The 14443-nt window shown below is 31.5% G+C and overlaps 1 long non-coding RNA gene across 1 annotated transcript; it reads left to right on the top strand.

Moving 5' to 3' along the window:
- Positions 1-7522: 7522 nt before the first annotated feature.
- On the top strand, positions 7523-12923 carry LOC127701921 (uncharacterized). The gene is made up of 3 exons (XR_007982254.1): positions 7523-7862; positions 11547-11595; positions 12743-12923. It is a non-coding gene; the product is annotated as an uncharacterized LOC127701921 (long non-coding RNA).
- The last annotated feature ends 1520 nt before the right edge of the window (positions 12924-14443 follow it).

The raw sequence follows: 14443 nt of genomic DNA, 5'->3' as shown, positions 1-14443 counted from the left end.
GTTCACTGGGATATATGAGATGTAAGTACTGACTGAAATATGGGTTATTCAGTGATAGGACATCATCAATATATCTGGAAGTAAAATTAAAGAATTTTGCAAGGTGCTATTTTTGTCTTTTAGAAGGTTCTGAATGAATTCTGCTTCATGCGAGTACAAAAACATGTCGGCCAGAAGGGATGCACAATTAGTACCCATTGGAATACCGACTGCCTGTTGAAATATCAATCCTCCAAACTCAACAAATATATTGTCGATTAAAAAGTCCAGCATTTTGATAATACCATCTTCAGTATATTTTCTGATAGAATCAGTGTGGTTCTTCACAAAATAAGAATTATTATAACCCAAAACATAAAATTTATATCTACGATTCCCATTTTCATAGAAAAAGCTCTGTGTAATGAGATGGTGAAGTCTATCTTTCAATTGAGCACGGGGAATAGTAGTGTAAAGCGTAAAAAAACCAAAGGTCTTTATGTTGCTGCAAAATTGCAGAGATTGTGATCTGACATTTAGCAGTAGATCATTAGAGGTTTTGAGAATCCACATCTGATTGACACCACTGGTTGAATATATCTCATCACAATATTTTTGATGGCCATCTTTTACTGTAGAAAGAATAGTAGTCAACACTTTAGAAAGATGTTTAGTCGAACATCTTGATGATCCAGCTATGTATCGTTCTTTATACGGAGTTTTGTAAGGTTTTGATATCCATTATAATGTGGTAGATTTTCTTCGTTTTCTTTGATGTTAATACCAAATGAAAGAAGGACAGATTTGTGATTTTGTAAAATTATATCCTTTGTTAATGATGTTAATGAATATGTAGGATTACTAGTTGTGCTGTTAATTCCAATCTCTTTTTTTGAGACATTGCAAATAATGGTTTTTACATACGAAGACAAAATATTATTGGAGGCTTTATCTTCTGGAACAACGACATATTTGTCATGCAAAGAGGATAAAACATCCACAATCTCCGGGTACTTGGATGGGTTAGAAACCCTTGTGCTCATAGTACATCGTAGTTTCTGAATGCGCTTCTGAATGCATGATCGAATAGCTTTGAACCATTCAGACAAAGTGTCCAGTTCTGGTTCGTCTGGTTTGCGCTTTACCCATTTTCTAGCATAGTCCTCAACTGCATCCATCAGTAACCTTAAGTTCTTTTTCCAGTTGATGGGCTGGGGAATTCATATTTTGGTCCCTTGGCTAACAACTCTCTTAGTTGTTCATCGGTAAAGATTCCAGTCGCCAGTAATAACATGACCAGCTGGACTATAATTTTATTTTGACGATGCACATGAGCAATCCGGAGGTTTGGATTTCACATCTTTGAGGTTAAAGGCCTCTAAAACCCTCTTATGGTTGAAAATCTTGGATGCGATAGACTTGGTGTAAGTATATGAAATTACAGGTGTAGCTTTATTTTTGAAGTAATCACTTATAGTTTTTTGTACAGATTTCTGATGGAAAATATTGCTAATATTGATATAATCTAAACCTTTATTGGCGAATTCTACTTTAAAAAAATTACGTTTTTCCTCATTTTTGGAAGTTGTTGTTACGGGTTTGAATAGTCTATGGTTAGCAATGTCCATGACTATTGAAACTAATCTATACAAAACAGAATTAGAATCAATGACGGAAGTATTTTGGGCCTCTTGAAATAGTAAATAATGTTTAGATAATGGAATGGAGTATAATTTATATGGTGAATGCCTATAGGTTTTTGAACAGACGATAACAGACTATCAATTGTCACGGTGTGAACAGCAGGTGGTGTATAGTTTCTGTGACCACGACTTCTATTTCGTCGAACAGAAGTGTTAAATAATTGTAATTTATTGACAGTACTACACCTTGGACTAGACAAAATACCTACACCATCAATTTTGTCATTGCATCCATAGGGAATGGCTGTTCCCAACTCTCTTATCTGGTAATGATTATAAAACACACTGAGATTCAGATATAATAGAATAATAACTAGTTTGTGCCAATGTATAAGACAAAGTATAAGTCGATTCATAGATAAAGGTTGTTCTTTTACAAGCGGGAATAGGGATAAAAATTAAACAACGAAAAAGAGGTCTATGTATAGTCTCTGTGAAAGCCAACTAATGACATTGTTATCAGAACGGGGATTTCCCTATGCATACTAAATATAAAAGTTGTTACATGTAAATTAATTACTCGCCAACTATGGTATTAAACAAAGTCTTCATATCTTTACAGTTAACTGTAAAGGCCTACAGTAACCTGATAAAAGAAAAAGATTGATTGAATTGTCAAAATTACATAAATGTGGCATTCTTCTTATGCAAGAATCACATTTACAGATAATTTGATGACAAATTTATTTCTGAATTTGAAGGCAAACTTTTCCTAATTAATGGTTCAGGCAATTCAAGATGTATTGTCATATGGCAAAAAAAAATAAAACTTTAAAATTATTGATGACTATAAAGATAATGTAGGAAGACTTTTGCTCGCTAATATTGAAATAAATGATACTATAATAACGATAGGTAATATTTATGCAAAACCATACTTTTCAAAACTGTCCATGCAGTAATTGAAGAAAACGGTTTGGGTCAACTAATTCTAGGAGGAGATTAAATTGAAATTTTATAATGAAATTGTATCCCAAATTGATTCAAATAGCAAAATTAAGCAACACAGAAATATAAAAAAAGTCCATTAAACTAATAAAGTCCCTTAAGCTCAATGATATGCGGAGGAACAGAAATTCAAATAAAATTCAATTTACATGGGGTAGAAAAAATAGATTAGAGTCAACAAGAATATCTTATATTTTATTAGCTCCTGAAGTATTCAAAAACTGTGTTTCATGTGATATCAGACCAATTGTATTACAATACACAGACCACACCATTACTGTGTTTCTTTAAAAATCAATCTAAACAGAGGTCAAAAAGGAAGGGGATACTGGAAACTGAATAGTAGTGTACTACCAAATGACGACTATGTTGAAATAATTATGAAAATGATAAGAAATTATAAACATAAAGCAAAAATGAAAACTGATCTTGATAATCTGTGGGATAACTTCAAAATTGAAGTGAGAGACCAGACAATCAGCTATTGTAAAACAAAGACTTGGAATAAAAACGAGCAAATCAGCAATATAGAAAAAAATATAATTCAGCTAAACAGTATTATAGACACATGAAATGATAAAAATAATAATAACGTATTACAAGATGTAAAACATATAGAAAATGAATTAGGAAAACTCTATTATGAGAAAAAAAGAGTAATGAAATAAGGGCACGGGTAAAAGGGCTGAAGAAGAAGAGAAAAATTCAGCATATTAACTAGGGATGGAAAAATCTAGACAGAGTAGAAAACCAATAACCCAGCTATATGACAATAAGGGTCAAGTTACAAAAGATCAAGAAATAATATTAAAATTAGAAGGAAATTATTATGAAAATTTATATTCTACAAAAAAATCATGAGATAGAAAAAAAAAAGAAGTACCTAGATTCTCTTACGGATAATGAGAAAATAAACGACTGTTAAATTAATACAATGTGAAGGAGAAATAACTGTTGATGAATGTACTGATGCAATTGTTTTAAATGAAACTTGATAAGGCTCCTGGGCTTGACGCCTTAAATGTGGAATATTACAGAACATTCTGGGATGAACATAAAACTTTTATAGTCTCTACTTTTAATTACTGTTATGAAAAGGGGAAGCTATCTAACACTCAGAAAGTTGGTTTGATATCCTTATTTTAAAAAAAGTGACCCTTTAATATACACAATTATAGACCGATCACACTTTTAAACAATGCTGCATATGCCTTATCACAAAGATTAAAACCCCTGCTACCAAAGATCATACATACTGACCAAAAAGGATATGTCGAAATAAGGTATATTGGTTTTGATATTCGGCAAATAAAAGATGCCATAGACTACTATGAAACTTTTCAAACATATGGGGCATTAATTCTTTGATTTTACATAAGTATTTGACTCATTAAAATGGGGCTTCATGTTTGAGACTTTAAAGAAATTTGGCTTAACAAATAATTCCATAAGGTGGGTTCAGACAATGTACTATGATATTAAAGGATGCATTATTAACAATGGATGGGTTTCTACCCGTTTTACGGCATCTCGTGGAATCCAACAAGGATGTATGTTATCATCTTTGCTATTTGTTTAAGCTATATAAGTTATGGCAATTAAGATAAGGGAAATAACAACTTAAAAGAATTAGAAATAAAGCTAGACAGTAAAAGCAATACTCTTCAAATCTGACAATTAGCTGATGATACTACTCTATTTCTTCAATAAAAAAAAGTCGTCTCTCTTGCAATTAATTTAATAGAGATATTTGGTACTTTCTCAGTTTTTAATTTGAACAAACAAAAACTGAAGGGATATGGCTAGGTCAATTGGAACACTGTCGTGAAAAATTTGAAGATATAATTTGGTGTACTTCACCAATCAAAAGTCTTGGAATTTACTGCTGATTGAAATGAGAAAGCAAGTTATGTGGGGAAAAGGTAATATCAGCTTTAACAGAAAATGCTTATATTGTGAAGACTGGATAAAAAGTGACATTATCAATATAAATGATACCATTGATGAACAGGGTAAATAAAGGCAACAGTAGTATACCGCTGTTCAATTGTCATAATTCGATTAAGCAAAAACAAATCCGTGTAACAAACTAAAACCGAGGGGAACACATCAACTATAAAAGGAAAACAACGGAACAACAGCAACACTGAACTACAACAAAAGCAAACACCAACATACAGAGAAACAGACTGTAGATAACAACTGCCATATTCCTGACTTGGTACAGGACATTTTAAGAAAAAAAAATGGTGGCTAGCCAAACCTCCCGCTAATATGGCAATGTTAAAAATACTGCTACAATGACAACACTACGTGACAGGAATGCAGTACAAACAAACACAAGAACACTCAGCACAGAGAAATACATAAATAAATAATATGATAGTAAAATCTCTGAAACTATTATTTATTTAAGACAATAACTCCCTTAATGAACCCAAAATAACTCTATCAAATCTTCACACTAAAAGAAAGTTGTGATAAGCCAAATGGTTTTCTTATGTGAGAAATTGATTTTAAGAAAATTTTAATTCTAAGTTCAAAAATAATTTTGTTTTTATTTTCCAATCAATCACTGATAATAGATTGAAAACATTCAGATGGAAACTTATTAATGAAATACTGCCATGTAATTAACGTTGGAAAAAGTGGAGTATTACTGAGGACAACTGATGTAGGCATTGAAAAAAAAAAGACTATGAACACTTCTTTGTCACGTGCTCATTTAATGCTTACTTCCTAAATATAGCAATGAGATTAATTATAAATCCCGTGGTATTGCCAAAGACATTATAAGCCTTGTAGTAACAAGGTAACACATTAAAAACGCAGCATACTTTGATATCAGTTATATATTCACGATAATATCTTTTTCAATATATAAAGCACATGATGTCTCGGAAAAGAAGACAAAAAATAAAACATTTTCAGATTATTGATTATTATTGAAATAAACTATCCTAATCTGTACTATTATTTGTCTGTTTGTCTTTTAATTTTTGGCCATGGCGTTATCAGTTTGTTTTCGATCTATGAGTTTGACTGTCCCTCTGGTATCTCTCGTCCCTCTTTTAATGATACTTATACATGTTATACAAATAACAGAATTAAATCTATGTTTTATGTTTAATGTTTTGATACAATACTTCTTAAGAAATACAGCACTTTCTATGCAAAATTGTTAATTGTTCACAAGCAATGGTCATGTTTATTAACAGGTAACTGGTTCAACCATGCATGTGTTCAAGATATGTTTATAAGTATGTTTAACCATGCATCAGTCACGACATGTAACATACTGTATTTTTAGTTTTAAAAATGTGTATTCACAAACGTTAAACAAAAATTGATATATACATGTTAACACGATTATTATTTAGTTTAGAGAAATACTGTGTTCTTTTTAAAACAACAATCATCAACATTTTTATGATTAAAAGTTATGTTCAGGACACGAATGTTTGACATCAGTCTCCCTATGGTGAAGTATTTAGGTTTGACGTCTCAATGGATGATGTGTTTCCCCTTTTGCGATTTTGCATGTGCAGGAAATAAAATTGTAACAACTGCACTTTTTTCGTTTATTGTTTGTTTTGCTGTTGCACCACTGTTTTAGGTTATGCGGACCGCCCGCTAACCTGATTGACCCTGTCACTTTCACATTATGTGAACTTATACCAAGTCAGTAGCCTGTAATTCCGTGGCTGTATTTCATATTTGTTTTCTGTTTATTGTTTTGTATGTTAATCAGATCAGTAGGTTTTCTCGTTTGAATTATTTTACATTTGTCATTTCGGGGATTCTTATAAATTGCCATCCGGTATTTGTTTTGCTCATTATTGAAGGCTGTATGGTAACCTATAGTAACTAACGTTAACGTCATTTGGTCTCTGGAGGAGAGTTGTCTGAATGGCAATCATACCAAATCTTCTTATTTTGACATTCAAAAGCTCAAACTTGTTTAAGTGAACATTGAACACTTCGTTATCAATTTCTCGTAAAATGAATACAAAGTGCATAACAACAGAATAATTCATTTGATGAACAAATAAAGTAAATCTAAAATTCCGAGATACAACTCAAAATGACACTGTTCAACCAAATTCCATGTGTTCATAAGTGATAGAAAACTGGTAGTAACACACAATGCGTTGTGGTTCATTATGTCGTTTGGTCAATGCACGAGAGCATGTTGACATTTTGTGGTAGTGAAATTACTATGCAAATGTATTCTGACGTCATAATTTTAATGGTCTCGATCTGTTAAAGTGTCGTTTTCATTATTTAGGTGTTAAAAATAAATAATGAAATGTAACTAGTAATAATTTGACAGGACTTTTAGCTTCGTCGAAATATAAATTAAAATTATGTTTTTTTCTTAAAATATAATACCATAACATTAAATGGATGGTAATTTTTATTTTTAAAGGAGTTCGAATACTTTATAAATAAAAGAAACCATATTTTAACATATAACATATTTCAACTTTAAGGTTTGCTAATTATGAATTGATTCCGTAAACAATGATGTGACAGCATAGTCTGTTTTTTTAGACCAAGCTGAGAAGAAGATGCGAAAGATACCAATGCGACATTCAAACTCATTACTCGAAAAAGAACTGACAACGCTATGGCAAAAACGACTAAAAGACAAACAAAAGTACTCAAAACGCAACATACAAAACTAGAATCTGCTTAAATTTTAGTATTGACCTTTTATTAGTTATTGAGGACTTCTATGAAAAGAAAAGTGGATGATATGGGGCAAAATATTTTACCCTGTATCGTAGGGAAAAACCAAAGGAGTCCGAACATCTGACAAAAAATCCTAAACCGGAAATGACTACATCCTTTAACATACATTTTGTTGTTTTCAAATATATCTTATGCGTTTGGATTATATATTGTATAAAATAAATGTGGTCGTGTTTTCATTCGTTCACAATTTATCATTTCATATCCTTATACTGAGAACTCTAAACATCGTCTGATTTCATTTTCTGGATTATTTTTATTAATTGGGAAAGTGCACAATATAATACTTTAAGTAAATATAAACCTCAGGTGGTTATTGTTACGTAACAGCTGCAAGAAACGACCGCAATTAATACATAAGTTGACGCCCGTGGAAATTTATGTCAGTTTTATACATACAACTCGATGCAATGAACACTTGTGTTGTTATATTTTCCATTTTCCATTTGACCTCATCAGCTGTACCGAACCATGCAGGTAAGTACAGCAATAATTATTAATAGCAATATAACATGTAAGAATAAAGATTTGTTTATGCAATAATGCAATGAAAGACTAAAAGTTAATAGATAAGTATCAGAAATTATTAGATTGCTTTATTTCATTGTCATTATAATTTCAGATTGCCTGGGAATAATTGTAAAAACCCCAAAACTGTATAAATACATTCTTTTGTCAGATAACGGCATTTGTATTGGAAATTCAGTAACCGATAGTATTAATTTTAAGGTAAAGGCTAAGAGTGATGCACATGTAGCTTTAATGTCTTCAAACACTGATCAAGATCCTATTTATGAAATAGTATTGGGTGGTTGGGCTAACTCAAGGTCTATCATCCGTGACAGCAAAAAAGGGCTACCATTGGCAATGCATCATGGTCCTGTACTCAAACAAACTGTATATAGAACATTTAACATTAATTGGAGTCATGGAAATATCAGAGTAGAAGATGGCAGTAAAGCGACAATCATGGAATGGACTGATACTTCAAACCCATTAGAAATCAGAAATATCGGAATTTCTACATGGTGGTATTCAACAGGGAATTGTTCATTCCCATGTCAAGGTAACAACGTTTAGTTTTGTAGTTCTTTTTGTCTCAAGACCTTAGTTTCAGAAATGGATATTCAAGAATTATGAAAGACTTTCTTTTCTTTTTTCTAAAAAGGTTTAGCCACTTGCTGTTAGATTCACACTTTTTAATTTAAACTTTTTTTTTATTTCACACGATCCGACTACTATTTCATAACCACATAAACATTATTTGGGTTAGTTTGATAAAACAAATTCATAAACCAGTTTTAAAACTTATTAATTAGCCATATCAACATCATGCAGCATAGCTTGTGTTTTGAACTACTTTTTCGCGGACCATTGCATAATTACAAAGTAAGTGGTTGATCAATTTATATACCAAAATAACACAATAAACCATATGCCAATATTTGTTACGTACTACTGTAATTGTACTATTGCTTAATTTTGCCAACAATGTCACAGGGAATTATGTACGAGATTATTTTGGGTACTAGGGTTATATTTCACCTAGCTGAAAATAAAAATATTAAGTCATTTCATTTTTACAGTAAATTTTCAAACTTATCCACTGCGGTTAATTTGGTACAGTTCAGAAAATTAGCCTGCAGTTAAAAAAATATGTTCAGTCTATGTTCAAACTATGTTTGAAACATGTGCAGACCATCCACATACTGAAGTGTATGACAAACTGAACAGTTCTTAATATATTAACTGTATACCGTCATCTTGAATTGTAAAATAGTAGTACACAATTTGTCTTATTCTTTGCTTAAATCTGCAATTTTTGAGACATATTGGCAATATATGTGTAGTAAGACTGTTTATTTGAAAAAAGAAAATAATAAGTGATAAGTGAAATATTTTTACAAATTCAAATGTGACGTCACTTTGTGTGTTTCTTTTTTTAGAATTTCAAATGTGACGTCACTTTGTGCGTTGAGGCTTCGGCTAACTCGGATGTGTATTTTTATGTGTTGGATTAAGTTGTTTTATGTAATGTATACGTTTTTATTCTGTAGTTAGTCCCCACTTCGGTTTTATCATGTATATCTATTATGTAGTCATTTTATAAAATTTACTGTTTTCAAAATTATAAATTATTCTAAATAATAAGGATGTTATTGTCCCAGGCAGAAAACCCTGGCCGTGTTTGGCGCAACTTTTTGGAAGTTTTGGTCCTCGGTGCTCTTTAGCTCTGTACTTGTTTTGGCTTTCAAACTTTTTTCATCTGAGCGTCACTGGTTGGTCTTGTGTGGACGAGACGCACGTCTGGCGTATTGAATTTTAAGCCTAGTACCTTTTGCTAGCTATTATTCGTGTGTTTCTTTGTCCTATATGTTCTCCCATTTATTTGTATTGTGGTCCTGTCATGTGATGTTTTCGTTTTGGTGTTGTGTTTGACGTTGCCATTAAAGCGGGAGGTTTGGCATGCCACAAAACCAGGTTCAACTCACCATTTTTTTCTTAAAATGTCCTCTACCAAGTCAGGAAAATGGCCATTGTTATATTATAGTTCGTTTCTGTGTGTGTTACATTTCAATGTTGTGTTTTTGTTGTGTCGTTGTTCTCCTCTTATATTTGATGCGTTTCCCTCAGTTTTAGTTTGTAACCCGGATTTGTTTTTATCTCTATCGATTTATGAGTTTCGAACAGCTGTATACTACTGTTGCCTTTATTTATTGCAGTATTTAGACTGTTTTAACAAATACCAAATATTTGTACTTGTTTGGAAAACTTTGTCTATTTAGCCATTTAGGAGGCTGGGGGTGGGGTTGGGGGTGAGCATGGGGGGGGGGGGGGGATGCTGGATAGCTCTAATAGTTAATTTTTACTTGTAGCAAGAAAGCAAGTTCGGTGACACCATTTTCTATTTTCTTAAAGCATATTACATAACCAATCTTCTCATATTTTATTTCAAAATTCTGTCTCATATTTTTTTTTAATAAAGTGGGTTTTTTTCAATTATAGTCTATGCAAAATTGGGTAATGTTGGCAAAGTGTTAGAAAAAATCTATTTGAGGAATATATACCGATGATCCACTTTTTAAAATTGGCTCTAATCGAATTGTCTGAACAACAATGAATTTACCACATTCAATAAATCTGAAAATTGACTGAAAGACTGCACATGACTTTGAAATTTATGTTTCAGTTTTTTCAGATGACCATAAGATCCAAATTACCATTTCAGACTAAAAATCGTTTTTTTTTGGTTATCGTAGTCCTTTTACGTCGGCAAAAACACTACACTTTTCATTTTCACGTCTGAGACTTCTTGGTCAAAATAAACTAAACATACCAGGAATAATAAATGAAAGATTCCTCGCTCCTTATTTCAGTTTGCAATTAGTTTTAAATTTGTACAATTATCTTACAACTGCAAATTTGTTTCCAAAACTTGTTTCGGCTTAGAATATAAATAAAGCTAAGAATTTGATATATGTTTCAATTAGTTAATTATATATAGACCTCGAACAAAAATGTCACCTCCCTCATGCAAAGTTGTGTACTCAAATTATAATACATCTTTCTGATTACTATGTCTGGGACCAAATCAATGCTAGTTAACTGTGTACTATTGTGAGATCTAGTGATTTGATACTTGTGGCATGATTTTCTAATAATAGCAGTAACCGTATTACGTAAGGCTTGGCTGTCCCATGTACTTAATCGGCTGTCAAAGTATAAAATGTTAAAACAATTATTTAACTTGAAATTGATTTTAGAAAGTACAAAAAGTTGCATTTAAAACATACTTAGATGGAGCAAAAGCATCACCATTGCTATAAAAGAGGGACGAAAGATACCAAAGTGACATTCAAACTTATGAGTCAAAATAAACTGACAACGACATGGCAAAAAAAGGGAGACCAAAAGACAAACAACAGTATACAAAACACAACATATGAAACTAAAACTGAGCAACAAGAACCCCACCAAAACTGGGGATGATCTCAGGTGATCTCACCCGTCGTGTTGCTCATGTAAGTACAATCCCGGTGATAAGTCTAATTCGGTATAAGAAATAATTAATTTGCGTTCAAACTATTTCCAATCAAGTTAACTAAGCATTGCCCGTGTAATTCACATCTTACGTTTATTTCATTGTCATTATAATTTCAGATTGTCAGGGAAACGCAAAAAAGGTATAAGAAAAATACCGAGCTCCAAGGTAAATTCAAAAAGGCGAAGTCCAAAAAAACTGACAAAATCAAACGTTGTCCTTGATCAACCAACGGTACAGTTGGAAAACAACTGCAATGAACTTGACTTGGTACATGCATGTTCCAAAGAAAATGGTGGATTAAACCTGTTTTATAGTTAGCTATACCTTCCACTTGTATTGCAGATGTTTATAGTTCCGTTATATTGACAATATTGAATGAAGAACCAAAAATAATGTAATAAGTTAATGTGACAATAATTTGGATCCAGCAGCCAAAACTGTGTAAACATACATCACAGACATGCAACACAACTGACTAAAACATTAAAACAAACATACAAATAAATCTAGCAAAGTCGGTAAGAAAAAAGTTTTAGTAGTTGATACTTAATTTTACAGAGACGCCAACGAAAAAGTGTTGGTAGTTGGTATGTAGTACATACAATATATACAATATATGATATACATTTTCTCGATAAAGTACAAAATAAGTAAAATATAAACAAAAGGATAAACAAAGTGAAAACTTTACGATAAAAACCTCTTGTGTCCAAATTTCACCTCTAGACCCACCTGAATCAGGAATACCCAAATCAAAAACTCGATAGCTGGATGCATAAATACCAAGTCACGCCAAGAGTAATACAATCAAAAAGAACATAATAGCACAAAGACAAGTAAAGGGAAAACTGTCAAGTAATTGACGTTATGATTTTTACAAACTCTTTTAATACTGGACTATGTCTTTTTCTCCCTATCACGTGGTTATTGGTTATCAAACAATTCACTAGTTAATTAAGTTTAAAAATTATGTTCGATTTGACTTTTATGTGATATTGAGTAGAAGAGGATATCTAATTAAGAAATGTGATGAAAGATTCGGAACATATGTAATAAATACGACAAAATTATTTAAAGATATAACATGTTTAAATGGCATCATTTCCTCTAAATTTCATTTTCTATTCCATTTTGTTTTGTAAGTTAAAAGACCATAACCGCTTCTGAAGATACAGTCTGACTAAAATACGAGATACCTAAGATGCAGTAAACTAGATTTTAGAAATGTAACTGGGTAACCTTTATTTATGTGAAACTGTTTTATTTACCAAGACGATTCGTTATGAATATAGTGTTTTTCTTCTCTTTTTAGCTTCTTAAGGAGAATGAGCAGAATCTCTATAGAGGCGACCATTAATACTGCTGTTATAGAAGTTGGATTTCAATATGATTTTCCATTGGACATAATTAGATATAAATACTTTTGAAACAGTTTATATTGTTGTGTTCTTTCCCTAAAAATCTATATAATAAAAGCTGATAGTAACCCGCAATGCATTGTGGTTCATTGTGTCAATAGGTCAATGTCACATGGGGCATGTTTACATTTTGTGTTTGTGAAATTACTTTGCAAATGTCAGAATTCTAGTGGTCTCGATCTGTTGAAGTGTAATTTTCAAATTTAGGTGTTAAAAATGTTCAATGGAATTTAACCAATAATAAGTTGTCAGGACTTTAGCTTAGTCTAAAGATAAACTAAAATTATGTTTTTCTTATAAAATAATTACATAGCATTTAAGAAAAAGTGATTTTTAGTTTTAAAGGAGTTCGAATATTTTATAAATAAAACAGACCATGTTTTAACATAGACCATATTTCAACTTTTAAGTTTTGCTAATCATAAATTGATTCCGTAAACAATACTATGCTAGCATATTATGTTTTATTAGATCAAGTGGATAAAGAGAGGCAAAAGATAACAACAAACGACATTCAAACTCATGAATCGAAAATGAACTGACAACGCCATGGCAATAAACGACAAAGAGACAAACAAAAATACACAAAACACAAAATAGAAATCTAAAGACTGAGAAACACTAACCCCATCGCAAACCGGGAGTAATTGCAGGTGTTTCGGAAGGGTTAGCTGATACTGCTGCACGTGTGGCACCTGTCGTGTTAAATTTTTCTTGACTTGTTGTACATGTTGTGATTTTTAAATTGTTTTTCTTTTCTTGTTCTTTGACATATAATTTCCATGGCCAACATCTTTAGTTCTAGCATGATTTAAATCATGTAACTGATACAATTTAATAACTAACATTGATATTTCATTTTTTAAGATGTAATTATATCTATACTACTTGATCAAATTTAACCTTAGATGATATAAGCTGTTAAACATAAGTTTTGTTGTTTTCAAATATATCTTATGCCTTTTGATTACATAATGTTTTAATTTAATCATGTTTTCATTCCGTCACAATTTATCACTTCATATCCTTATGCTGACAACTCTAAACATTGTCTAATTGTATTGTTTGTATTATTTGATTTATTGGAAAAGTAAGTATAAACCTCAGGTGCTTATTGTTAAATAAAGACTCCTATACCTTTATATACGCAACAGGTAACGTACACAAGTAATACATATGATGACGCCCGAGAAACTTTTGTCAGTTTTATACAGACAACACGATAAAATGAACACATGTGTTGTTATATTTTCCATTTAACATTTGACCTCATCAGCTGTACCGATTCATGCAAGTAAGCATTATTACAGCAATTATTATTAATAGCAATATAAGATGTAATTATAAAGATCTGCGTATGCAATAATACAATGAAGGACTAGAAATAAATAAGTATCAGAGATTACAGAAAAACAATTGAGTTTTATATTTTCTTCACAACATGTTTGGCTTTCTTTTTTATATACTTGATTAGTTATCCCAGCATAAGCATTGTTATGGTAGAAAATAGGATAACAAGATGTATAATGGAATACCGTGTAGTGGTGAAAGGGCGCATAATGTAAACAGAAATATGAACGTTACCATACTAGGGA

This window comes from Mytilus californianus, unplaced genomic scaffold (assembly GCF_021869535.1).
Source record: "Mytilus californianus isolate M0D057914Y unplaced genomic scaffold, xbMytCali1.0.p SCAF_5, whole genome shotgun sequence".
NCBI classification, from domain to species: Eukaryota; Metazoa; Mollusca; class Bivalvia; order Mytilida; family Mytilidae; genus Mytilus; species Mytilus californianus.
This window is presented reverse-complemented; position numbering and strand designations above follow the sequence as displayed.